General features: G+C 39.0%; 1 protein-coding gene and 2 long non-coding RNA genes across 4 annotated transcripts in view; all 3 read right to left on the bottom strand.

The window, feature by feature from the left end:
- The window catches only part of LOC102167874 (translation initiation factor IF-2-like), a 77,269-nt gene that overhangs the window by 50,173 nt on the left and 815 nt on the right, over positions 1-26,281 (bottom strand). The gene's annotated exons all lie outside the window — the stretch shown is intronic.
- On the bottom strand, positions 1,048-9,296 carry LOC106508920. Its single transcript, XR_002343830.1, has 2 exons — positions 8,615-9,296; positions 1,048-2,959 (listed from the first exon to the last, which is right to left on the bottom strand). It is a non-coding gene; the product is annotated as an uncharacterized LOC106508920 (long non-coding RNA).
- On the bottom strand, positions 12,335-26,275 carry LOC110260596. 2 transcript variants are annotated; one of them, XR_002343829.1, is made up of 2 exons: positions 26,180-26,275; positions 12,335-25,218 (listed from the first exon to the last, which is right to left on the bottom strand). It is a non-coding gene; the product is annotated as an uncharacterized LOC110260596 (long non-coding RNA). The 2 variants fall into 2 exon arrangements; XR_002343828.1 differs by lacking the exon at positions 26,180-26,275 and adding an exon at positions 25,833-26,173.

Genomic DNA, 26,281 nt, shown 5'->3' with positions numbered 1-26,281 from the left:
ATTGCATTTAATTAATAAAATCCTTCAAACATAAATTTAAAAAATTCCTAGGGACTCAACCTAGGGCAAAATTGAGAGGCAATAAAAGAATCTCCAATAAGTAAAAACTTGAATTTTTAATGGCATCCATAATATAAACAGCAAACCATCTATCAAAATGTTGAAAACATTTGAAATAATGGACCTATTTTAAAGCATTCAAAATCTCCTATCACTGTTGTTCATAATTAAGAATGTCTTTCAAATGCCGAACTTAAAAAAAAAAAAAAATCCATTGCAACTGATGTAAAAAGGGAAAATTTATCTTTTTAGTATTTTCACCTCTTTAGATATAGCTTGATAAAAGTCTACTAGACTTACTAAAATTTAATTTTATTAAATCCACAGATAAACCATTCACTCTTTAGATAGCTATAGTAAACTAAGAAATTTGCTATAATATTCTTTCATATCTTTTTAAACAAAATATTTTAAAAACGTACAATGGCACGATGTAAAAGAGAGCAATAATTACAGCAGACAAAATAATAAATGAAATATGATATGTCTTCTGCTGCGTACCTATAGGTTTTACAGAATAATCATTACAACAGATGTCCTTAGAGAACAAAGGAGAATGTGAAAGTACAAAGGTGGAGGAAGGCATGGAAGATATTTTCTGTTATCTTCTACTGTGTGGTCTTTCACTGCAGTATTCTTTAAACAAAAAAAGGTCTCCGCAAGGGCAAGCCCTGCTTCAAATGTCCCCTTACCCTCCTGACTAGAGAATAATGTGTTTGTGTAGTATATGATTACATCAGACAAGGCTGCGAACACATGTGATTTATTCAATGATCCTATTCTGCTTCCTTTTAAAGATAAAGAATGCATTTAAGTCGATTGTGTCTGAGACTGTGGTAATTCCTTAGAAGGCTCCATTCAAACAGAATAATGTTACCTTATTTTAAAACATTAAGAGCACAGTTATTTCCTTGGTCTCCATTTTCTTTCCAGGCAACATCAATTAATACTTTCATTTAAAAGAGAAAAAATATAAAACACAAGCAATTACTTTGAAACAGTTTTAATTTTTCGTTGCATAAGCAAAACATCCCCATAAAACATTCACTTTTCAAAAATCTTTATATACAAGTAACTGTGGAAGGTGGAGGAAATAACTAAAAACACCGCCACTACCAACACAACAGCTCCTAACAGTAGGCCAGGTCAGGGTGCAGAATTCATGAAAACAAGCTGCTCACATTCCCAGAACCACAACCCCCAGTGAGGAATCTTGTCCTCTTTAACTTGCTGGGTGGCAGAGCCCGGAGGAATTACTCAAACTATGAAAATCCCAAAGCATGGTCACCTAGGGGGAAGTGAGGAGACAGATATGACTTGAGCATGACAATTATTTTCTTATAATAACAGTAAAGAAAACAACCTTAAGTGGTAAAGGCTCTTTGAGCTCCAACTTAAACAAGTAGCTAATGGTATTTACCAAACCTAGCATTTGTTAGCTAAGGCAGAACATACACTGTACATGTGCCTTTTTTCTTTCAAACAATATTCTTTAATGCACTCACATTTATTGATTATAGATACATGCAAGTGGTATATAAATAATAAAACATAGCAAACACCAGACATACTGTTCTAGGTACCTTCATGTAGTTTATTTCACTTAATTCTCACAATAACCCTACGAGGTTATGAGATCCATTATTATTCATGATTTACAAAAGAAAAAAAAAAAACTAAGTCATAGGGAAGTTTAATTATTTGACCAAAATCATACAACTAGAATGCAAAACTAGGTACTTTGTCTCCAGAGCTCTTGCTTTTAATTTAGCTCTAGTTCTCTCGTGAAATTGGATTTTTAACCCCATTATCACAGAACTATTCTTCCAAGACTGTAAATTCTACTTCTCTGGGAACTTCCACCTCTTTGACTCACTTTTACCTTTGCCTCCCAATTCCTTCTGGTTTCACCTGTTTTCCTGTACAACCTGGACCCCCTAGTCATTTCAACTATGCCCAAACTCCTTCCCAGGCCTCTCCTACACAGTCAAACCAAGGTGGTCACCTGTACCTGCCACCTTCGTCCCACTTCTGCACCCAGCAGTGAAGTACCACTGCTGATGCAATGAAGAGTTGTGCTGCCTCTTGGTCAGTGGGCCTTCCCTGCTGCTTGGCAGTCCTCTCTTGGGCAGTGCACAGCATCCACTGCAGCTGTTCCAAACTTCTTCCAGGATTAAATCCCCCAAAGCACCTTGCTAGTCCTTTGTAGGTTATCTTACCATGGCTTTATTTAAAAGTCAACCAAAATAGGGCTGTCAGATTAAGACACAGGATGCCTGGTAACATCTGAATTTCAAATAAAAAGGAATCATATTTTGGGATAAGTATGTCCAAAATATTGTATGATAGAAATATTTAAATAGTATTTAAACTAATAAAAATAGCCAACTATGTACTGAGAGCCTACCAAAGATTGTATGCAGGTACTTAATACTAAAAACTTATTCATTGTTTATCTGAAGTTTAAAAAATTACTGGACATCCTGTATTTTAATTTGCTAAATATAATTCAGTCAAATGCCCCTTCTTTCCATTCCCAGAAGTACTGTTCCTTTTTTCAAAAGTTAATTCTCTGACCTATGGTAGTGATCTTTCTTCTTCATTTTCTTCTTCATCCTACAAATTCTTTATACTTTTCAAACATGCTCCAGTCATCCCTACCATGGTATTAATGGTTCCACTTCTTCACCCCTTCATGTCACTTTGTCATTTCTCTAAAGAGGTGAATTCTGTTTCCCTACCCCTTGAGTTTTACTTGGTCACATAACCTGCTCTGGCCAACAGAATGAGACAGAAGTGCCAGTGTGTCAGTTTGGAGTCTCGACCTCAAGAAGCCTTATATGTTTCTGCTTACTACTTAAAACTCTTCTTCAGGACAAGAGAAACAAAACAAAACCATCTGTAAAAAACAAAAACAGTAATTTGAAAAGATACATTCACCCCAATGTTCACAGTAGCACTATTTACAATAGCCGAGATATGGAAGTAACCTAAATGTCCATCAACAGATGAATGGACAAAGAGGGTGTGAAATATATGCATATACAATTACAATATATATATACCATTGTATATATATTTATATACACACATATATAGAATATTACTCAGCCATAAAAAATGAAATTTTCCCATCTATAGCAATATGGATGAACTTTAGCATTACACTAAATGAAATAAGTCAGAGAAAGCACTTATATGTAGAATCTAAAAAAATCCAACAAACTGGTAAATAGAGTAAAAAAATAGAAGCAGACTCACACATATGGAGAACAAATTAGTGGTTACCAGCGGGGACAAGGACAAGAGAGGGGTAATATAAGCATAAGGACGTTAAAAGGTACAAACTATTATGTATAAAATAAGCAATAAGAATATATCATACAACACAGGGAATATAAACAATAATTTATAATAATTATAAATGGAGTATGGCCTTTAAATATGTGAATCACTATACTGTTCACTTGTAATGTATATTATACTTCAATTTTAAAAAATGCTGCAATGGAGTTCCTGTTGTGGCTCAGTGGTTAGCGAATCTGACTAGAATCCATGAGGACATGGGTTTGATCCCTGGCCTTGCTCAGTGGGTTAAGGATCCGGTGTTGCTGTGAGTTGTGCTGTAGGTCACAGATACAGCTTGGATCCTGCGTTGCTGTTGCTGTGGCATAAGTCGGTGGCTTCAGCTCCGATTCGACCCCTAGCTTGGGAACCTCCATGTGCCGTGGGTACAGCCCTAAAAGGCAAAAGAAAAAAAAAATGCTGTAATACCAAGATAAGGAAATAACCTAAATGTCCATTTAATAGATAAATGGATACAGAAGATGTGGTGTATATATACAATGGAAAACTACTCAGCCATGAAAAGAATAACATGATACCATTTGGAGCAACATGGATGGAACCAGAGGTTATCATACTAAGTGAAGTAAGTCCAAAAGACAAACACCATATGATATCATTTATATATGGAGTCTAAAATATGACACAAACAAACCTATCCATGAAACAGAAACAGACTCACAGACATTAGAGAACAGACTTGGGGTTGCCAAGGGGAAGGAGGGTGGTGTAGGGATGTACTGGGAGCTTGGGGTTATCAGAGGCAAACTATTACATGTAGGATGAGTAAACAGCAGGGTCCTACTACATAGCACAGGGAACTATATTCAATATCCTGACATAAACCATAAAGGAAAAGGACATAAGAGAATATACATATGTATATAATTGAATCACTTTGCTGTACAGCAGAAATTGGTATAACATTATAAATCAAACATACTTCAATTTTTAAAAAATGCTGCAATGGAAAAAACAAAAACAAAACTCTTCTGGACTTCCCTTGTGACTCACATCATAACTACTCAGCATTGTCTCTGCTGTGGCTCTGGTTTGATCCCTGGCCGGGGAACTTCCATGCTGCAGGTGCAGCCATGTGTTTAAAAGAACAGAAAAAACAGGAGTTGCCGTTGTGGCACAGGAGAAACGAATTCAGCCGGCAAACATGAGTTTGCTTTGATTCCTGGCCTTGATCTGTGGGTTAAGGATCTGGTGTTGCCGTGAGCTGTGGTGTAGGCTGCAGATGCAGCTCAAATCCTGCATTGCTGTGGCTGTGGTGTAGGCCAGCAGCTGTAGCTCTGATTAGACCCCTAGCCTGGGAATCTCCATATGCTGCAAATGTGGCCCTAAAAAGGCAAACAAACAAAAAACAACTTTTCTTCCATCTCCATGAAAGAGGTATGCCAAGGCAAGTTAGAGAATCCCAGGAGGATGACAGATAAGTGAAACAGAGTCCAGCCAAGAGGATAGCCCCCAGTAGACTTCCAAATGCACAAGCAAACCCAGCTGAGATCAGACATTTGAACTATAATTACTGACTTAATCCACTGTGTTTTAGAGTGTTTGTTATGCAGCAAAAGCTAACTGAAACACCTACCCTGGAAAAACTGCTCTTCACTAGACTACCCAAACTTTCTTCCTTGCATACTCAACCTACTGCAAAGAGGTCATCCTTTTTTTGCCTTTGTTCCTCACCACTTATTTTTGTTACCTGTACCACTTCTCTCTTAACTGACACCAAAAACCTCTTAATGGTCAGTTTTAAGTGCTTTGGCTCTGTCCTTATCCACCTCGGCCTCTGTCTAGCACCTGACACTACAGATCACCTGACACCTCTGTTAAACTTGCCCCGTCCTTGACTGTACTGCACTAGTCTCAATTTCTTTCATTGTTTCATCTACTTAAGGGGCTTATCTCTTTCACTCTTCTGGGACTTTATTCATTCCCCCAACAGCTACTGTCATCATTTGATTCACACATCTTTATCTCTAACTCTAATTTCGCTTCTAAATTCTAGTTCAATTGGTTCTCAAACTACAGTGTGCATTAGAATCACCCAGAGATCTTAGAAATACTCAGATTGCTAGGGCCCCACGCCTCAAGTTTCATACTGTTAGTTTTGGATAGAGACTGAGAATTTATGTTTCTAACAAGTTCTCAGTAATGCTAATGCATCGCTTTGAGGACCACTATTCTAGTTTCATATTTCCAACAGTCTCCACCCTGTTATCGACAGGTACCTCAAAGATCACGAACAGTGTCAATTAGTTTTGTTTTTTTTTTTTGTTTTTTTTTTATTGTACACCCTAGGAACCAATTTGGGCTAACTAAAGCAAAACAAGAGTTTACCAGGGAGTGCACAGAATCAACGTGAAGGCTAGTGAATTGTGTTCCAAATAAGAAAGAAACCAGAAAAGAGGCTACTTGACAGTAGGAGCATTACCTCTAAGTCTGAAGAAGTAAACAGTGTTTCTTGTGTTCTTGAGTCCCTCTGTTCAAGATCAATTCCAAATGAGGGTCCTCTTCCCATCCCTTAGTTTGTACCAGGGCAGTGATAGAAAGGATTATGGTGGAAGTAGCCACCAAGGACTCCTTTCATACTTAGTTCAGACCCTCATCATCAAGCAGGTAGATTACTACAACAACCTCTCAACTGGTTGTATTGCCCCTAATCTAACCTCCAAGTCACTCTCATCATCTTCAGTTATCTCTTTAAAACGTGTCATTTTCTTCTTTGCCTTGTCTGATATAATATTCCTGTTTTGTTTTAGTAAATTGCTTTTCATTAGGAGGATCTAATTCCCTAGTAACCGGGCAAGGGTCAGAAGAGTCCCAAAGTTTTACAGAGACCCCCTTAGGAGTATTTTAGAGATCACTATTTCACTAGACAGAAAACTTTCTCGACATAAGGACATGTCCTCATTGTATCACCAGCACCTACCTCATAGCAGGCACTTAATGAAATGAACAGTCTTGGAGTTCCTGTTGTGGCACAGCAGAAACAAATCTGACTAGTAACCATGAGGGTGTGGGTTTGATCCCTGGCCTTGCTCACTGGGTTAAGGATCCGGCATTGCAGTGAGATGTGGTATAGGTCACAGACTCAGCTCGGATCCTGCATTGTTGTGGCTGTGGTGTAGGCCGGCAGCTGTAGCCCCAATTAGACCCCTAGCTAGCCTAGGAACCTCCATATGCCATGGGTGCGGCCCTAAAATGCAAAAAATAAAAAGAAATAAAAAGAAATGAACAGTCTTTGTGTCCAGGCCCTCCTTACTTCAGATTACTATATGTATTTGCCTCCCGATTTCCCTGGTCTGCTGCCTCCGCCTGCCTATCTCCTTACTACCAAATCCTTCTTGGCTAAATCAAGCCAATTATCATTTCCTGCTCAAAACTTTCTGCCTCCCTGATACATGCCTGCCAACTTTATAAATTCCCCATGATTCAGAGCCTTCCATAATCTGGTTTCAACCAATTTTTCTAGGCTCTCTTCCACTCCTTACTTATTCTGTCAGCCAGTCTAGATAGTAAGTTTTCTTTAATCTAAGTTACTTTTCCTGCTCTTGTTGGTTTGGTTCCACTTTTGGGAAAGTCTTTCTCTTTTATGGTGTTTAGCCTACTTTACCTTCAAAGTCTAGTTAACACCTGTCAGTTTTCCTAATCTTTTCAAATCCATGATCCATATCCCAGGTTTTTTGGTCATGTCCTCTACCCTATGCCCCTTAACTTACAGGTTAAGGATCTTTCTACTTGAAGCTTGTGTTAATGTCTTGTTTGCATGAATACTTAAGGGTTGAACACGTGCTGTCTTAAGCTATCACCATATGTTTGTATTACTTGTTCTACCAGATTTTATAAGTACTAAAGAGTTTCTACTACGAATTAATTTTCTGTATTTCCCAGAAATTGCTCTAGTGCCTTACACTTAATAGTGATGAGTATAATCTGTTGAATAAATGGATTTTTATAATATAGGGCTAGTGTTTGGGGTTGGTCCTCTTGAAATGGCAGCCAGTGGTTGTGACAGCAACTCCTGAACTGCTGGAATCAGGGGTATGAATCTTGGTAGCTTCGAACTGAAAGGTGAGTTTAAACCAAAGCTGATCAAGTTGTAGTCAAATACTAGGAGGCCAAACACAAGCACCAAGTGAAAAGATCCAAACCTGAGATGGAGTGTAAAGCAAATGGTATGGAATCAGGCAAAGACACAATAGAAGTAACAATAGTTTGATAATTCGTAGATGGGGATCTGGGATGGTAGACATTTTTAAAGGCTTGTGCATAGCACTTACCAAATCAAAATGAGTGATTTGTTGGTAAAATGGACTTGCCTAAGAATCAGAAATAGGGTTGGCAGCCATTTATCATTTCTAGCAAACACATACACGGAAATAAATTTATGATAGCAAACACAGTGAAATAGACCTGCTTTGAGAGATAGATTTAATTTGAGCTCCATTTTCTTGCTTCTGCCCTGCCATCTTAATTTATTTCACACCTTTGCACAAGTTCACATCCAAGTTCTAATGTATTTTTTGATTCCTCTATATTATGGATAAAAAACATTTTAAGAGATTTAATATCATAATACCACGACACCAAATACAAAAACTCAGAAATTTTTTGCTATATTTTTTAAACTTTTAGTCTACCAGTCAGTAAAGCTACAATAAGAATACTGTACCTAGTAATCACTGATTTTCCTACATTAACTGTTTATGGACTAGAAAATTCCAAGAATATCTCACAAAGTTTTTTTTTTTAATTTTAAACAAAAAAATCCTAATTATAAGAAATCCGTATCTTATTGCTGAGAGCTCTAAAGAATTTAATTCCTAAAGATATCTTGCCCTATAAAGCATTTGTTTTGTTTGCCGTCAACTTGTGAGGTTGGGGTTGGGCAGCTCTCTGCCACACACAGTGTTTCCTTGTACTCATTAGCAGCAAGCATTGTGGCAAAGACTAATGTCCACAGGAAAAGCACAGCAAAATTCACTTTAAATCCTATTGTAAATATGCAATAATTCTCTTCACAAATTGTAAAATAAATTTTATTTTGAATTAAATTAAATGCTGAATAAGGTATACTTTAAAAACCTATATTATTCTTTCTGAATATTGTCACTGAGAGAAGGCTAAGCTCTCATATTAATTTCTTTAAAAGCTAAATATTTGGCAAACAACATAGAAGAACAGGAAGATCACTTACCAAGAAGCTAGGAGTCTTAGGCAAGCTATTTATTCTAAGCCTCAATTTCCTCACCATAAAATCTAAAGACTTGAATTCGTTCAGTGGTTCCTGTGAAGAAGATACTGCATTGGAATTACCTGTGGACATTTTTGACTTGGTAGATACAAGAAGGGAGAGCCTGGATAATTATAGCTTCACAATACTTCATAAGGGATTCTGGTACATATTACTAGTCTAAATGATTTCTTGGGTCTTTCACAATTCTAAACCTCTACTTTTTACATCCAATCAACGGAATTTTTATTTTATTTACTTTGGGGGTGGCACCTGTGGCATATGGAAATGTATGGGCTAAGGGTCAAGGAGACGCAGCTGCCTATGTATGCCACAGCCACAGCCACACGGGATCCGAGCTGCATTTGCAGCCTACACAGCAGCTTGCCACAATGCTGTATCTTTAACCCACTGAGTGAGGCCAGGGATTGAACCTGCATCCTCATGGACACTATGTCGGGTGCTTAATCTGCTGAGCCACAATGGGAACGTCAATGGAATTTTGATAGCTCCTAGCTTTCATCATTATTCTTTTCTTTTGTCTTTTTTTTTCGGTGGGCTGGGGGTCCTGCACTCACAGCATATGGAGGTTCCCAGGCTAGGGGTCTAATTGGAGCTACAGCTGCCATCCTATACCACAGCCACAGCAATGCAGGATCCGAGCTGCGTCTATGACCTACACCATGGCTCAAGGCAATGCCAGATCCTTAACCCACTGAGCAAGGCCAGGGATTGAACCCATGTCCTCATAGATGCTAGTCAGGTTCGTTAACTGATGAGCCACGACAGGAACTCCATCATTATTCTGTTCTTAATGGGTAAGTGTATTTTATGAAAGAGAGAAGCTGCCTCTAAATTATAAATAACAGCTTGCAGTTACTGAGTGCTTAATCAGTTCTGAGATCTAACTCACTTAAATTCTCTAATTCAATGCTCACAACAACACTGTGAGGTAGGAACTAGTTATCATCTATATGTAACAGATGGGAAAACTGAGGGACAGAAAGTAATTTGCCCAAAGTCACAGAGCTGGTAATTAGGGAAACTGAGCCATAGAGACTAAACTCTTAACCAGCATGCTATGCTGCTATTCGAGAAATGAACTATACATACAAACATGCCCATCACTGTTTCCTATCCACACAGCACTGCTTTCCCTGCTACTTTAGGGAGAGAAAAGGCTGTGTTTTTAGAAATTTGTAGGATCAGAAATGATGGAAAGAGGAAGCTGGGAAAGCAAGAATGAAATGACTCAAATGAGCTGGGCCTAACACCCTTGGCCCTGACTTAGAACAACTAGAGACTACTTAGATTTACAAAGCCCTCTAAAAAGGGTAACTGTCCCTAGGAGTAATTTCCCTTCAGTTATCACTTCATTCCATAATATCTGAGACATGCTCTTTTTGACTGATCAAATATTAATTTTAAAAGTATTAGAAATATACCTTTTTGGATGAGCTAGACACAAAACTACAAAGTAAAACAGGAAAGTAAGCACAAAAGCCAAGTTAGAGAGTCAGAGAGAGGGTAATTATAATTGAAATGATTCAGTCTGGAAATCCTGTTGTGGATCAGCCAAAACGAATCTGACTAGCATCCATGAGGACACGGGTTCGATCCTTGGCCTCGCTCAGTAGGTTAAGGATCTGGTATTGCCATGAGCTGTGGTGTAGGTCGCAGATGAGGCTTGGATCCTGAGTTGCTATGGCTGTGGTATAGACCAGCAGCTACAGCTCTGACTCAACCCCTAGCCTGGGAACCTTCATATGCCTCGGGTGCGGCCCTAAAAAGATTAAAAAAAAAAAGAAATGATTCAGCCTAATACTAATTTTGGGTGTATAAAGAATTTATAACATATAACACATCTTTGGCATATGGAGCATGAGGTTTAGATGGTAGAGACTAATACATTACAAGGATAAACTTCCCTTCCGCACAGTACAGACAGAGAGTAATCTACCCGAAGTTGGTGGTCCTGAATTTACACTGTTAAATGCCAATCTGCACGGCACTTATTTTTTCTATCTGGGCACAATGAGCAATCTGGGAGCAGACATCCAGTTAGATCTTGTACTTCACCAGGTGAGTGATAGCAGGGCAACAGGGCAAAAGGAGATGTGGTTCCTGGTAAGAGAGTGGTAATTTAAAATAGAATGTGGCTTGGATATGGCATTGCTGTGGCTATGGCATAGGCCGTCAGCTGCAGCTCCAATTCAGCCCCTAGCCTGGGAATTCCCCTGTGCTGCAGGTTTGTGGTCCTAAATTAAATAAACAAATAAAAATAGAATAGAATGCAGTGGAGATGAAAGAAGTAAAGGCAGGAGCAGGCAGATGGGAGAAAAAAGAGAAGTCTATGGACTGGAGGTCTCAAGCCAGAGAAACCTGAGAAGGGTGAGAGGCTGAAGCAGAGGAGGGAAGAGCACTGGAAATAAGATGTCAGGGAACTGAGAATGGCTGTACTGTGAGCAACTGAGTGAGAGCTAGACTGAAAGTTCTGGCTGGACCATGTGAAGTCTGCATTTATGAGGTTAGAGGTGAAATGGATTGGGTGTACGACAAGATCCAGAGTGTGGCAATAGAAGTTAGTGGCTAAAGATCAGTCACATCAGGAGTGCCCGTCGTGGCGCAGTGGTTAATGAATCCGACTAGGAACCATGAGGTTGCGGGTTCGGCCCCTGCCCTTGCTCAGTGGGTTAACGATCTGGCGTTGCCGTGAGCTCTGGTGTAGGTTGCAGACGCGGCTAGGATCCCGCGTTGCTGCGCCTTTGGCATAGGCCAGTGGCTACAGCTCCGATTCAACCCCTAGCCTGGGAACCTCCATATGCCGCAGGAGCGGCCCAAAGAAATAGCAAAAAAAAGACCAAGAAAAAAAAAAAAAAAAAACATCAGTCACATCAAGGAACTCTGAGGCTGGTGCTAGGTGAGCTGTCTACTTGGGTGATAAATCCACTCAGGATGAGGGAAGGGGTTCAGATAAAGAGGAAGATGTAAGCCATGTATCACAGTCTTTAAGAAATTAAGTCTTGGAGCTCCTGCTGTGGCTTAGTGGGTTTAGATCTGGCATCGCTGCAGCTGCAGTTTGGACTCGATCCCTGGCCTGGGAATTTCCATATGCCATGGGTGTGGCCGAAAAAGAAAGAAAAAAAAAAAGAAATTAAGTCTTCTAAGACTTTGGGGTTTTTTGTTGTTTTTCATATATTTTTTTACTTTACTTTAAAAAATTTTATTGGAGTACAGCTGACTTATAAAGGTGTGTTAGTTTCAGGTCTATAGCAAAGTCAATCAGTTATACATATATCCTTTCTTTTTCAGATTCTTTTCCCATACAGGTTGGAACAGAGTATTGGGTAGATTTCCCTGTGCTACACAGTAGGCTCTTGTAACTTATCTATTTTATTTTAGTTTCTTTTTTTTTTTTTTTTTTTGTCTTTTTGCTATTTCTTTGGGCCGCTCCTGCGGCATATGGAAGAGGAGGTTCCCAGGCTAGGGGTCGAATCAGAGCTGTAGCCGCCAGCCTATGCCAGAGCCACAGCAACGCGGGATCCGAGCCGCGTCTGCAACCTACACCACAGCTCACGGCAACGCTGGATTGTTAACCCACTGAGCAAGGGCAGGGACCGAACCCGCAACCTCATGGTTCCTAGTCGGATTCGTTAACCACTGCGCCACGACGGGAACTCCTAGTTTCCATTTTTTAAAAGTTTTATTGAAGTATAGCTGATTTACAATGTTTTGATAATTCCCGCTGTACAATGAAGTGATTCCATTATACACATACACATATCCAATCTTTTAAAGAGTCTTTTCCCATTTAGGTTATCACAGAATATTGGGTAGAGTTCCCTGAGTTAAACAACAGTTCCCCCTTGACCACCCACTCATTTTCGAAAGACTTTGGATTTGCTTAGTACAGGGGACTGGGTTCTAGAAAGGGAACCTTTCCCCCTTATCTGTGAGTTTCAGTCTAAAAACCATTCATATTAATACAGAAGTAAGCAGCAGCTTAAGAAAAATGGGTAATGGCTCCCTTCACCCTTAAGACTAATTTTGCTTTACTTGGCAAGAACCTATGCTTCACATTTTCATTCTGAAGCTAGGTCTCCTCTGCTAAAGTTAAATGGAAAATGAAACTACCTGCTAATTCAGGCAAGAAAAATCTCAGCTCCCTGCTCTCATAAGTTTGTGAAGCTAAATGTTTTAAAAACAAATTAGAATTCGGTTGCCCTAGTTCTGGTTTGAAAATATCTGGTGAAACCACTGGGCACAGTTTTCCATTACTCTTTTTTTTTTTTTTTAAGTATAAAAACACATATATAAAAGTTTCTTATAATCTTGAAAGGACAGGGTGGCATGCTATTTACTGACAGGCTGACCTTTTACACAAAGAACCTCCATCTTCAACAAGCTGAAATTACTGATATTGATGCCTTCAGAACATTGTCTGCTTCAGAAAGCAACATGTTTTGTCCAAGTCATACAGAACTGGCTAGATGGACACCACTTGGTCATCAAATGATGCAATGCAAAGGGCAAGGGGACATTTCTTCTGCAGTTCCAACCATATGTCTGATACTGTGCAAGGAAAAAAAGGGAAATGTCAAATATGATTCCTGATGTCAAGAAACTTATAATTTACTGGTCAATTACCTACTACTTTAGCCCAGAGCCATGTCCTACATTTTTTGGAACCACCCCCAGCATCTAACATAGGACTTTATCTATATCAACAAGAAGTTAGTAAAAAGTTAAAGTGACAATATAGAATGCTTAGACTTAACTGATAAAATACATGTTTAAATAGATGACCAAGAGAAAAGATAAAGTTGAGCTTGTGTCATTGCAATCTATGAAAAAATCTTGTTATTTTAATTTTATATTTTTATTTTGAGCATGTATTGACACAGGAAGGCTCCTGTTTCTACTCATTGAAATCTTTTTTTAACACACTTCTTTTTTTTTAAAAAAAATATTGGAGTATAGTTGACTTACACTGTTGTATTACTTTCAGGTATACAGCAAAGTCAATCAGTTATATATGAAAATATACCCATTCTTTTTTCCCCTAGAGGTTATTACAGACTAGTAAGTAGATTTTCCTATGCTATACAACAGGTTCTCATTAATCATCTACTTTATACACTAGTGTGTATATGTTATCCCACCCTCCCAATTCTTCCCTCTCTCCAGCAGTTTCACCTATGGTAACCATAAAATGGTTTTAAAATCTGTTTGTTTCCATTTTATAAATAAGTTCTTTTGTATCATTTTTTATTAGGTTCCACATATAAGTGATACCATATTTCTTTTTGCCTTATTTCATTCATTAAGATAATATCTAGGTCCATCCATGTTGCTGCAAATGGCATTATTTCATTTTTTATGGATGAATAATACCCCATTGTACATATGTACCACATCTTCTTTATCCATTCCCCTGTAGATGGACATTTAGGTTGCTTCCATGTCTTGGCTGTTGTAAATAGTACTGCAATGAACACTGGGGTGCCTGTATCTTCTTGGGCTATGGTTTTCTCTGGATAGATGCCCAGGAGTAGGACTGCTAGATGATATGGTAGTACTATATTTAGTTTTTTAAGGAACCTTCATACTGTCCTCCATAGTTGTTGCACCAGCTTACATTCCTACTTACAGTGTAGGAGGGTTCCCTTTCTCCACATCCTCTCCAGCATTTATAGTTTCTAGTTTTTGTCCATCTGTACATCTTCTTAATGTCTATTTAGATCATTTTTAATTTAATGATCATTTTTTAAAATTTTTTTATATAAAGCTCCCCTACTCAATGAAATCTTTAGGGAAGAAAAAAGCTAGGTCAATTTTTCTTAAAGGTAGGAATTAGAGGTCAGGCCTATCCTGTATGGGGTATCAAAAGTAGCTGAGTCCTTACCTGCACCCTTTTCCCTGGTAGCCAAGGCAATAGCTTTTTTAAACATGCAAAACTATAGGTCAACCTGTTACTAAAACCCCTTCCCTCTTGGGTTCTTTGATTTTATATTAAAATGTTCCTTCCATTTACTTATCAAAATATTGAGCAATTACTATGTACTAGCAATGTGTTCCTCTCTATTACTTCTGATTCCTTCACTAGCTCTTCATTCTCTGCCCTACAACTCCCTCACTTTTTAACCCTTATTCTATTTTTCTTATAAATTATACATATACTTAGATATATGCATAATTCATATGTATATTATATATAAGTATATATAATTTATATCTATATAGACATATATACTTACCTTTCAGAAAGTATATCAGTTCTCTGAGGTTTCCAGCCTTTAGGCTAATGTCTTCCAACTTACATATTCTGCACATCCAGATGGAATGTTTCCTGCTACTGCTACACTCATTGATCATTCCTTCTTAGTCTTTCCTGCTGGCATCTCTTCCTCTGGGAAGTACTAGTTCTGAAATTTTTTCAAAACTCTTAGTTTGTCTTTTCACTCTATACTTTGTCCCTACACGATTTCATTTCCCTCTCCCTATCATCAAGTTTAAGGATGGATTTGCTTCTGTTCTTGCTCTTTTCATGCTTTAGGTCTTCATCAAGCCTGTTGCCCCTATTTTTATCTGGATAAACCCTCTTCTTCCTGAAATATTGGCTTAAAATCATGTTCCTCAAGAAAGTATTTATTCTTTTTTCCAGACTAGGTTTGACAGCTCTGCTATGTGACTTTATTGCACCGTGTCCCTTTCTTTTGAAGTATCTATCATCTCAAATGATCTGTTCAATGGCAGTCCTGTCCGTTAGACTAGATGTCAGTAAATAATAGCCCATGGATCAAATCCAGCCCCTGGATTTTGTAAATAAAGTTTTATTGGAAGCCAGACATACTTTCACATATGTATTGTTGGTAACTATTTATGTATTGTTGATGATTGTTTTTGTGTTTCAATGGCAAAGCTGAATAGTTGTGAGAGAAACCACATGGCCTGAAAGCCTAAAATTTATCTGCCTCTTTTCAGGAAAAGTTTGCCAAAAGTTGCACTGCACTATAAGCAGGAAAGATGAAATCATGCCTGTCATTCTCACTTCTATATTCCCAGCACCTAGCATGACACCTGGCACATAACTATTTCTGGACTAGGTGTACTAATTGTATTTCGACCTCAAGCTTTAACCCATCTTGTCGGTGATATGAATAAGATCACATTAACTGGCCTGTGTTTAATAACAGCATTATAATCACTGCTTATCCAGATGATGATTATAGTATTCCAGTCCAAGAGGGGTTCAGAAATTAACCAAATAATACACAAACAAATGGATTGTTGCAACCAGAGGTAAACACTATGGGAAAGAACACAGTACAATTAGAGTGTGTAACAGAGACCCATAATCAAATACAGAGTTTGGGAAGGCTTCCCTGAGGAAGTGACTTTTGACCTGAAATTTGAAGAGTGAACTAACTGTGCAAAAAGAGGAGAGAAAGAGCAAATCAGGTAGAAAGAATATCATATATAATTCTTTCTTCTTTGGAGAGAAAGAACATTGCATGTACTGGGAACTAATGTTCTTGTCAAATAATGAACATAAAGTAAGTTTCTTGAAAAGTTAAGGGTAGGATCCAACATGGACCTAAATGCTAGGATTTTAGGATTATAATAATGTAAAGTTTGAAGCATTCTGTTTTTGGCCAACAGTAGGAAAATGGTAAACTATTATATTTCCATAGCAGAGCATATTTTGCATCCACTAGAATAATATTTATGAAGAATTCTAATTTGCATGGGAAGTGTTCCTATTATAACGTAAAGTGGAAAAAAACAGGATATTATTTCTACTATGTAATGTATTTATAGAAACATTTTCTAGAAAAAATGGACAAAAATATTAATCATTACTGCCTCTGGGTGGGATTGAGTGTCCTGTATTTTCTTTATGGCTTCCCATATTATTTATCCTATACATTTAAAACCTTTTAAGATTGAAGAAATACATTTTATTAAAAAAATAAGGAAATACAAGTGTTGGTCTGAGAGTAAATAGTCTTTCCTGGCCCCTGAATGGGGATGTAAAACGAGGATCAAAACCCAGAAGAGTTCACTGTCAGTAACAAAGATTATTAGTGGAAGTTTTCCTGAAATGTGGTTTAAGTGCGCTGGGGACTTTGGGGCCAGGGAAAACTACCCCGAGATATGCTGCACTATAGACATACTGCTTCTGAGATTTTGTATCTTGATTATTTAAATTGGGAGCTCAATCTAACCTTACTCTATGTGCTTGGCTTCTTCCTGCCTAGCCACAATCCATCAGAAATGCCCCAATATCAGTTCTGGATTCATAATTTAAATGAGGGTCCTGGAGAGCTCAAGCATCAATTCTAATATTACTCTATTCTGAAAGCTTCTTTTTTGTTTCTCAAACATCATTTTTAATTTATAAGCTCATTGGTCTCCCCCTTAAAACTATTATTGATAATTTATAGAAGTGGAGGAGTTGAGAGTTGTTTTTTAAAAGTTTTGCTTCTCCCTGTAAGTAATTAATTCGTTTAAAAAGAACAGAGAGAAATTCAGCTCTCACAATGATTGACTTCCCTTTAATTTTTTTTTGTAAGAGACACATAAACGTTGCTCTTTTAGTCATAAAATACTTTATTAATCATTTAGGCAATACATATTTATGTGACTACCTATACCCAAGCAGCTGCTATGAATAAACTGGGGGAAAGGTGCATGAAATCTTTTGAAAATGAGCAGAGTTGATGGCAATTGCCTCCAGAGTCTGCTGCACTTACTTAGGGCTTCCTTATCCCCTCTGGGAAGGAGTTTGTTTTCCATGGTGGTTTCATAGAGGCCAGACAACGGATGAAGGGCTACGTAAAAATTTTCCTTAGATCAGGGGTTTTCAACCTACTAGATACCAGTAGCACTCCTTCAGATGTGATAATCAAAAATATGTTTCATGATATTTTACCAAATGTCCCCAGGGTGGGGGTGGGGCTGGGGCGGGGGAGGGGACTGCCTGGGTTGAGAACCACTGGACTAATGCATCAGACATTTATTCCTTAAGAAAATTGAGTGCTATGATTGGTAAAAGAAAGGAATAACACAAAGAATACTTTGAATTTCACTGAATTTACTAAAAACTAAACAAAAGCAATCAAATAACTGAATAAGGAGGAAAACATGAACCTTGTCAAATCACTATGCTCCTCTGCCTATTCCCTAGATTAGAGATGAATGAACTGACAAGACAGGCTATTTCCATAACAGAAATGACTAGCATGTGTGTTGTATACACACACCCCCACACCCTCACACCCCCACTCACACTTTTAAACTGAAGTATAGTGGATTTACAATGTTGGTTAGTTTCTGGTGTACGGCAAAGTGATTCAGCTATACATACATACATATACCTGTATACATTTTATAAGTATGTGTTCTTTTTCATAATCTTTTCCACTACAAAATATTGATTATAGTTCCCTGTGCTATACAGCAGGTTCCTGTTGTTTATCTGTTTTAATATATTAGTAGTTTGTATTTGATAATCCCAAACTCCTAATTTATCTCCCCTTCTCTTTCCCCTTTACATAAGCTTGTTTTCTATGACTGTGAGTCTGTTTCTATTTTCTAAATGAATTCATTTGTATCAGATTATAGATTCCATATATAAGTGATATTATATGATACTTGTCTTTGATTTACTTCACTTAATTTGGTAACCTCTAGGCCCATCCAAGTTGCTGCAAAAGGCATTATTTCCTTCTTTTTTATGGATGAGCAGTATTCCATTTGTATGCATGGAATCTTACATCTTCTTTACCCATTCCTCTGTCAATGGACATTTAAGTTGCTTCCATGTCTTGGCTATTGTAAATAGTGCTGCTATGAACACTGGGGTATGTGTATTTTTTCCAATTAGAGTTTTCTCTGGATATAAGTCCAGGGGTGGGATTGCTGGATCAAATGGTAACTCTACTTTTAATTTTTTAAGGAACCTGCATACTGTTTTCCATAGTGGCTGCACCAGTTTATATTCCTACCAGCAGCATATAAGGGTTCCCTTTTCTCCACATCAGGGAGAAAAGTCTATTTGTAGACTTTTTAAAAAAAAAATTATAATTTTTTTTTTTTCCCCACTCCTGCAGCATATGGAAGTTCTCAGGTCAGGGATCAAATCAGGGCTGGAGCTGTGACCTACACCACAGCTGCAGCAATGCCAGATCCTTAACCTACTGTGCCAGGCATCAAACCAGTGCCTCAGAAACAAGCCAGATCATTAACTCTCTGCACCACAGCGGAAACTCCCTATTTGTAGATTTTTCAATGATGGCCATTCTGACTGGTGTGAGGTGACAACTCATTGTAGTTTTGATTTGCAAGAACTGACTAGTATACAGACGCTACTCAGAAGATTCTCTATGGTATAAAAGTAATAGATTTGGACTTAAAAGGCATGGGCTCACACTAAATAGCTTCATTTCTTTGGGCCTCGGCTTCCTGATATGTAAAGTGGAGGTATGGTGAGAAGGCAGACAGTCTTATAAATAGATCTTTTCATTTTTTAATTTAATAAATATTCAATAAATAGTATAGTCCAGGTACTACACTTAGAACTGGTATGTAAAGGATGAAATGTGTTCCCCTCCTTCAAGGAAATTACAGTCTATTAGAATGACAGACAAACTAACAAAACTACAATAATCTATGCATTACAACAGGATCATGTGCAATAAGCAGTAGCAGCATAGAAATCTACTTGGGGGGAATCAGGGAAAGCTTTGCAAGGGAAGCGGCACTTTAGCTAAAACCTGAAAGATGAGTAAGAATTCTGACAGGAGGCAAGAAGGGGGCAATATTCCAGTTAGAAAGGCAAAGGCATAGAGACTTGATGCTTTTTCAAAAAGAATATTTAAGGAAATGCAAGTACTTCAGTGGTACTAGAGAATAAATACATAAAAAGGTGAAATGTGCTACACTGTAGATAATTTAAAATTTGTGTGGTAGACAGATCATCCATGCTGTAGTGTTGAAAATAAGTGTGGAGGGGAATAAGGCTAATCAAGTAACTACTGGAATAGTTACCTAAAGAGAGTGAAAGCCTACCAAAGGATAATGATTATATGAACAGGAATGGGGAATATTCAGGAGAAAGAAACGGCAAGACTTGAAGTCAGAATGTTGGAGGGATTACAGCTATGATTTATTAGGCAGTTTGGTAGGCACTTTTTTTTTTTCTGCAATAGCTTATTTAGTATTTATAATATGCCTAATAAAGATGGAAAACAGTCCAATTTTCTAAAAACCAATTTGGCAAAGAATCAGTTATACCTACCAAATACTTGTTTTGGGGAATATTAATTTTGAATTTATTTAGCAAATGCATTTCTTGGTAAAATTGCTTTTTTTTTTTTTTTTTGTCTTTTGTCTTTTTGTTGTTGTTGCTATTTCTTGGGCCGCTCCTGCGGCATATGGAGGTTCCCAGGCTAGGGGTTGAATCGGAGCTGTAGCCACCGGCCTACGCCAGAGCCACAGCAACGCGGGATCCGAGCTGCGTCTGCAACCTACACCACAGCTCACGGCAACACCGGATCGTTAACCCACTGAGCAAGGGCAGGGACCGAACCCGCAACCTCATGGTTCCTAGTCAGATTCGTTAACCACTGCGCCACGACGGGAACTCCTAAAATTGCTTTTTAATGAATTGACCTTTGGTGAAGTGACTTAGAACCTAAGATAATATACTATTATCCCCATTTTACTGAGAAAAACTGAGGTTGAGAGTTAGCAAAGGCAAGACCAGGTCTATCGAGCTAGGGCTTTTAATCTCTACATGGCTAACAGTATAGGAATAAAGGAAACAAAATGATTTGGACTATCTTGTTTCAGCTCTAATACGCCATGATGTTAATATTCTTAAATCAGGAACTAAAACTTAAAAAAAAAAGACGCAATGAAACTAAGTTCAAAATCCAATATATTAAGAGTACCACAGCTTCCGAGTTCCCTTCGAGGCTCAGCATTTAAAGAACGTGATTAGGATTCATAAGGATGCAGGTTTGATCCCTAGCCTCACCCAGTGGGTTAAGGATCCAGTGTTGCAGTGAGCTGTGGTGTAGGTTGCAGACATGGCTTGGATCCCAAGTTGCTGTGGCCATGGTGAGGGCCAGCAGCTTTAGCTCCGATTTGACCCCTAGCCTGGAACTTCCATATGCCTAGAGTGCGGCCCTAAAATAGCAAAAAAAAAAAAAAAAAAAAAAATGTACCACAGCTCCTTAAAACCAGCTAATTAAAACAATGAAGGTAAGATGGTTCTCTTTGCTGTTCTGGGGTCTTTCACTCTTTTCTTTTTTTGTCTTTTTAGGGCCGCACCTGGGCATGTGGGGGTTCCCAGGCCTGGGGTGGAATTGGAGTTATAGCTGCCGGTCTCCACCACAGCAACGTAAGATCCAAGATGTATCTGTGACCTACACCACAGCTCATGGCAACACTAGATCCTCAACCCACTAGGCAAAGCCAGGGATCGAACCTGAGTCCTCACTGATGCCAGTCAGATTTGTTTCTGTTGAGCCATGTTAAGAACTCCACTCTTTTTCTAGACTGTCATCTATATGGAGTCAACTACCACTTACATGCATGTGACACATAAAACTCACTGATGCCCTTTAAACATTCATTCCAGATATTTGTTTCACTGCCGATGTAAGTGGTGTTATTTTTCTGACAATTGAAAAAAAAGGTCACCATAATTCTACTCCTCCAGGTATGAGAATTTTGAAATCTTTTAAACTCAACTCTGTATTTTGCTCTGCTTGAGAATTCCTAGCAAAAATTGCACATGACCTTTCTTGGATCTGTAATGATCATGGTTCCCAGCCGCAGACAGTGGAGTCCACTCCAGGAGTTCAGTAGAGAGCAGTAACTCCTCTTTGGGGCATTTAGAGATGTATGTGGGCATTTTTTTTTTTTTTTTATCACAGTGGCATGTAGTGCCCAGGGGCCACGGATGTTAAATATCTGGCACAATAAAGAATTGTTTCATCCAAAGTATCAGAAGAACCCCCCTTGAGAAACACTGAGCTCAGGGTCAACTTCATAGTCATACAAACTGTGCAGTCATATAGGGCCCACTGCTTGGTTTAATGCTCTGCAGTTACCATTCTGAAAATCTTAATACTTTTATGTTTGAATGTCTGTTTCATAAAAGAAGTCCAGTGGTACGTGGTACGGTAGGTCATCCATGCAAGCAAAGGCAGCCAACGTGTTTGTCCTTTTTTCCTTATCACTTCGTTTGCATGCAGTCTGCATAATGCCTGAAAAGCACAGGTTTCTAGTGAACTTAAGCGGTCCAGGAATTCAGGGAGTTACAAAGAGATGACAAGGCAAGCCTGTTACATCTATGACTGATTTAGTGGAGGCGCTGACAGTTCCAAGAGGCTATGTTTTCCATTTCTACCAGAACTTGCTTCAGGCACAGAAAGAAGGCAATGGTATCCTAAGAAATACAAGTGACCAAAGAATCAATCATATCCTTCCTTGTGTGTGCTACTTCCCTGTATTACATTTACACTGAAAAATGATGTCATGGAAGAAAAGAGAAAGGCAGGGCAACCCATAGTTCATTTCCTTTCAGTCCTTCCTTACACATGTTGGTAGGATGTGTGCATATGACAAAGGGAAAGGAAGGAGTTGTCTGGTGGCTTGGTGGGTCAGGGATCTGAAACTGGCACTGCTGTGGCTCAAGTTGCTGCTATGGTGTGAGTTTGATTCCCCCCGCCCCCCACCCCCACTCTCCAGGCCCTGGGGTACTTTTTGGTGGCATCCCACCAAAAAAAAAAAAAAGGGAAAGAAAAATAGCTGAGTCGGTTTTATAGAGCATTTACATTGTTCCTTAAATACATCTTTGTGGCATGTACAAGCTACAAAATATGAATTGTGTAATTCCAGTGATTCCATATATGAGTTAAATGCTCTTATATTTGCATTTATAAATGGTACTGCACAATATAAAGATGAATGGTAAAATTCATTCTAATAATTTAAAATTCTAATTTTTCTTTACTTAGAATGACATTAAAAAGCAATTAAAAAAACAGCATGACATGTTGAAGGAGAGATGACAGAAGAAAGAAAAAGCTTTATATTTTAGTACATATAATGACATTTTTTTCCCTGCTTTTTGAACAGGGGCCCTACATTCTTCATTTTGCTCTAGGCTCAACAAACTGTGTAGCTGGCTGTAACTGAGCCAGTTTAAGCAGCAAGGGATTAAAGGATAGTATTTAGCTAACAGAGCTCTGAGAGGACCAGAGAACCAGATCTGGCTAGAAACAACACTAGAAACAACATCCAGGAAACCAAGCCTGGAAGGACACATCCCACATCACATCCACTATACTAGCAGAAACCCACCCCAGCACCACTTGCCAGTCAGTACCTATGACTCATTTTTAGATGCCAGAACCTCTCCCCAGCTACTCAGAGGCAGCAGACACCTCCACCATGGTGCTTGCCAGAAAATCCGATTGTCCTGAATGCAACTGAAGCATCATGTTGCTCGTTTTCAGATTCATGTCTTGAATGGGTATATCTGATTGCTAGAAACTAGGTCACATAGTGATAGGCTGAAGCCTGTATGTAATTGTTAGCATCTTCTACAACTAACTCCTCATGCAGTGAAGTCACTTTGATAGCTTGGGTGTAGTCAGTGATACAAATCAGGGTCTTTCCCTTCCTCCAGCCATTGCTAATGATTTTTACCAGCTCACCACTCATCCATGCTAGGACTATGGTTGCAAGGGAGTCTCAAGACAGTTTTTAACTTTCTAGCTTCTAAAGTACAGAAAAGCAAGCTAGAAGGGGGTTGGATAAGTGTCAAATAAACCATTTTATAATATTTTCCAAAAAATCATGGTAGCTATTGCCTTCTGTTCTAAATTATAAATTACTAACAAGCAGATGCTAACAGACATTGAACAGTACTGGTACAGAAGGCTGAGCGGGCTTTTACTAAAGGTAGGGCATGATGAGTATAGGTCAGTGAACTAGAAGAGATGATAAAAATGTCAGTTGATATGACTAAAATACATTTCTATGATGCTAGACCATGAAATTCTAAGGGCATGAACCATGTCTGTTTTGTTTCTCACTCTTAAATCAACTGGCAAATAGAAGCTACCGCAGTGGTAACAACAACAAAAAGATGCCTTAAGGTTATGGAGTACAGAGTTCAATTTTAGCATTTCTCATATATATAGATAAGAGTTCCAAATGATTTTACTATTTTTAGATGAGTTAAACTTCTGGATGTCAACATTTTGATACTTTCACATACATTATCTCACTTGAGCCTTATAATATCCCTGAGAAGTTAAAACAGGAATTACTATCCATTATGAGGAAACAACCCCTCCAAATTCAGTTATCTGTCCCAACTCATTTACCTAGTAAATAACAGTTTAAGTTTTCATTCTCTGTCTCAAAATTCCAGAGCTCTTTCTTACCTCAGGAGAATATATTTATCAAACACATTTGATAGTGACTAATTAGAGAAGTATTGTCAGGTTTTCAACTTGAGCATTAACTGAAATTTGATTACATGCAATGGACACATTATCCTGATTTCATGCTGCAAATGTTTTTCTTCAAGAATGAACATTTTTTCTTGAGAGTTCTAGAAGAATTTGAGTGGTAGTTGCCACGGCCTTTTCTTAAATTATGTTGATTCAGGAGGTAGGAAGAAAGAAACTCTTTTCTAGAAATAGCTAATTGTGAATTTGATACTTTTTTGGTTTTCCCCTTCTATTCTTTTTACAGCCAGACCTGCTGCACATGTAAATTCCAGGGCTAGGGGTTGAATTGGAGTTGCAGCTGAGGCAGCTTGGGGGCAACTCCAGATCCTTAACCAACTAAGCCAGGCCAGGAATCAAACCAATATTCTCTGAGACAATATCGAGTCCTTAACCGGCTGAGCCATAACAGGAACTCCTACTTTTACCTTTTTCTAGCTAGGAATAATATACATATTATGGATGCCCTTGATTATAATATAGTACAGAGAATCTCAATTTTATATTAAGAATCATGAGAGTGGTGGGTGGGGTTGCTAACAGTACCAAGTTCCAAGCCCCAATCCCCCAAAATGTGATTTAGTAAAGGCCAAAATATCAAATTTTAACCAACACACTAGTGGCATAGAATACTGTGAGAATCACCAGTATTGTGCATCTGACATCCAGCTTGTACAAAATATTTACCGAAAAATGCATTTAGCATGGTAGTCCTATTTTTAAGTCACTTGCATAGGCTTCTAAAACTTAAATCAACTTAAAAGATTTTGCCTCTTAAGATATTATTAGGTAATTTCCTGTATATTAGTGGAAATCTTGCCACCTATGTTTACAATCATGCTCTCAGGTTGAAAACTGCAGGCTAATTCTCTGTGGTAATCAGTCTCAAATCCCTTGAAGCATAAATTCTTATTAGCATTATACGTTATGGAATTTATAGACAGCTTACCAGTGATCTGTGTCTTTGAGCCTTTTAAGACCCACGATGGTTCCAAATAAGGATCTCTCACACCAGTTCAAATACAAGGCAACCTAGTAATCATTAAAATACACCTATATAATAACATGCGTGAAAGAATCTCTAATTTGGGTAAACTGAATATAACTGTCAAAGGTCGTAATTAAGTGGTATATTTCAAACTTGAAACCACGGTTCTGTCTCCTACTGCTTAAATCTTTTTGTTGGGAAGATTTGTGGATTTTTAAGAGGAACTCTCGTTTCACAGATGAAGAAACTGAGGCCCCAAGAAACCAATTTATTTGTCCAAGGTCACACCCAATATTAGGGATCAAGTCAGACAAAACGCCAACGGTTCCAATAAAATGGCCAACCCAGCCCCATCTGCTCCTACCCTTTTTTTCTGGATTTCACAACTGCACCCCTAGCCCCCCTCCTTTCTGGATAAAGTTGTTTTGTCTAACGGTTCTTCCCCGCCCGCTCCCTTTTGCTTTTATGCCTTAGGGTAGTAAAACCTCACACCAACTGTTAATGAATAACATTGTGAGCCCACATCTGACGCAGTGACTTTCAGGGGCTTTTTCCCTGGCCGAAGATTTCGCTGAAAGGTTCTTAATCCTACATTCCGCCGGGGAAGAGAGGAGAGGGAGAGGAGGAGGGAGGTCACCGGGAAATGACAAGTCCGTACATGTTCAGGCGCGCGCCCAGGACGCAGCCTACCGGCCCCGGGGAGGAAACTAGGCGGGGGATACTAAGGCGAGAAGAAAGGAAAGGGGCGGGAGAAAAACACCGTGGTGGGAAATCCCTGTGCACTGGATCTGCCAACCCCTGGCAAAGCCGAACATAGCCGAACGTGAATAAATCTCATTAAGCTGCTGGGCGCAGACACTGCAGCACCACGAAGGAGGGGGCGCGGCGGCTCGCGCCGTACGTCCGGGAGGGAGCGCCGGGGCGGCCCTTTTATAGGCCGCAGCCCGCGCTCAGGCGCCCGCCCCTCGCACCGCCCCCGGGCCACGCGCGGGTCTGCCGCGCTACCTGAGAAGGGCTGTTGGTGTCAGCCGCTCACCCTCCCGCGAGGCCGCGGCGGCACGAGATCTGCGCCTTGTCTCCCCGCCCCCCCCGCGGGCGGGTTCTCTT

The sequence above is a fragment of the Sus scrofa genome, chromosome 1, assembly GCF_000003025.6.
Source record: "Sus scrofa isolate TJ Tabasco breed Duroc chromosome 1, Sscrofa11.1, whole genome shotgun sequence".
Classification (NCBI taxonomy): Eukaryota; Metazoa; Chordata; class Mammalia; order Artiodactyla; family Suidae; genus Sus; species Sus scrofa.
This window is presented reverse-complemented; position numbering and strand designations above follow the sequence as displayed.